The 2,002-nt window shown below is 40.9% G+C and overlaps 1 long non-coding RNA gene across 4 annotated transcripts in view; it reads left to right on the top strand.

Annotated features, from left to right (window-relative positions):
• Positions 1-6: 6 nt before the first annotated feature.
• LOC101856760 overlaps positions 7-2,002 on the top strand; it is a 37,227-nt gene continuing 35,231 nt past the window's right edge. The window contains exon 1 of one of the 4 annotated variants that reach the window (XR_004859174.1): positions 7-192. This is a non-coding gene — a long non-coding RNA (uncharacterized LOC101856760). The remainder of the gene's footprint in view (positions 193-2,002) is intronic. The other 3 variants (XR_001185292.2, XR_001185291.2, XR_001185293.2) reach the window with 3 other exon arrangements.

The following is a 2,002-nucleotide window of genomic DNA, read 5'->3' on the forward strand; positions in this document are numbered from 1 at the left end:
CGCCAGGGCGTGGGACTTTCGATCTAATAGAAAGGCGTGTGTTTTCACAGGATTTTTCTACACGGCTGGATGGAGTGAAGAAGTCGGGCTTTGTCGAGACGATAATATTGTCATTGTGTTGTTCAAAACATTTCTAATTGTGATGTTCAAATATTCCTGGTTAGAACCAAGCTTTGGTATATGACATACCTGGTTAGACTGAAGCTTTGATAGAAAACATATCTGGTTAGAACTAAGCTTTGGTAGAAAACATACCTGGTTAGAACTAAGCTTTGGTTAATGACATACCCAGTTAGAACTAAGCTTTGGTAGAAAACATACCTGGTTAGAACTAAGCTTTGGTTAATGACATACCCAGTTAGAATTAAGCTTTGGTAGAAAACGTCTAGATCTAGTTAGAACTAAGCTTTGGTTAATGGCATACCTAGATCTAATAAGACTAAAACTTAGGTAGGCTATAGGATTTATCTAGATCTAGTAAGACTGAAGCTTTGGTAGGCTATAGGATTTATCTAGATCTAGTTAGCACTAAGCTTTGGTAGAAAAAATATCTAGTTGTACTGAAGCTTTGGTAAAATACATACCTTGTTATGGGTGGTTGGCGGGTGCTCTGGCGTGGATACTCCTTCTTTCCTATCAGACATCTATCGTCCTTATCTCTCCTCCTTCTTTTTTGTGTATCTTACTCTCTTGTAGCACCTCTAATCTTCGGCACTTATATGACTTTATTGTGTTACAAGTGCCGTAAAACTCTTATTACGAAAACTAATTCTTAGATCTACCTAGTTAGACTGAAGCTTAGGTAGAATACATACCTAGTTGTGGGTGGTTGGCGGGTGCTCTTTCGCGGTTTGTTCCTTCCTTCTTTCCTATCAAACATCTGTCAGTTGGTGGTTGGCGGGTGCTCTGGTGTGGTTTGCTTCTTCTTTCCTATCAAACATCTATCGTCCTTTTCTCCCCTTCCACTTTTTTATGTTTGTTACCCTCTTGTAACACCTCTAATCTTCTGGCGCTCATATGACCTTATGCAGTTGCGAGTGCCGTAAAATCTCTACTAAAACTAAAAACATCGATCGTCCTTATCTCTCCTTCTTTTTTGTGTGTATGTTACTTTCTTGTAGCACCTCTAATCTTCGGTACGTATATGACCTTATTGTGTTACAAGTGCCGTAAAGCTCTTACGAAAACTAATTCTTAAATCTACGTAGTTAGACTGAAGCTTAGATAGAATACATACCTAGTTGTGGGTGGTTGGCGGGTGCTCTTTCGCGGTTTGTTCCTTCTTTCCTCTATCAAACAGCTATCGTCCTTATCTCTCATCCTTCTTTTTTTGTGTATGTTAATCTCTAGTAGCACTCCTATTCTTCGGCACTTATATGACCTTATTGTGTTGCAAGTGCCGTAAAACTCTTACTACGAAAACTAATTCATAGATCTACCTAGTTAGACTGAAGCTTAGGTAGAATACATACCTAGTTATGGGTGCTCTTTCGCGGTTTGTTCCTTCTTTCCTATCAAACAGCTGTCGTCCTTGTCTCTCCTCCTTTTTTTGGGTTTGTTACTCTCTTGTAGCTGATGCAAGTGCCTTAAAACTCTTACGAAAACTAATACATACCTAGTTGAATGAAGCATAGGTACACGACATATCTAGTTAGAACTAAGCTTTGGTAGATCTAGATGGCTTAGAACCTACATCTAGTTAGACGGGGGCTCTCGTGGCCTAGAGGTGGTGTTGGCCTCTCATTAAAATGTCCCGGGTTCGATTTGGGGGTAGTGACCGAAACGTTTTCTTCTCTAAATTTGTCTCCTTTCACCTCCTTTCCTGCTCTTTAGCAATGTTCTGTCGTCTGCTTTCGTCTCCTCTTTCTGCCCCCACTCCCTCACCTCCTTTGCCCCCCACCCTCCCCTGGGCTCCTGATTCTTTCTACAGCCTTTCTATTGCTACTCCTTGACTTGTTCTTACTGCTGTCTTTCAGCCACACCCCTGATCTTCTGGTAGGAA

The sequence above is a fragment of the Aplysia californica genome, unplaced genomic scaffold (genome assembly GCF_000002075.1).
Source record: "Aplysia californica isolate F4 #8 unplaced genomic scaffold, AplCal3.0 scaffold00736, whole genome shotgun sequence".
NCBI classification, from domain to species: Eukaryota; Metazoa; Mollusca; class Gastropoda; order Aplysiida; family Aplysiidae; genus Aplysia; species Aplysia californica.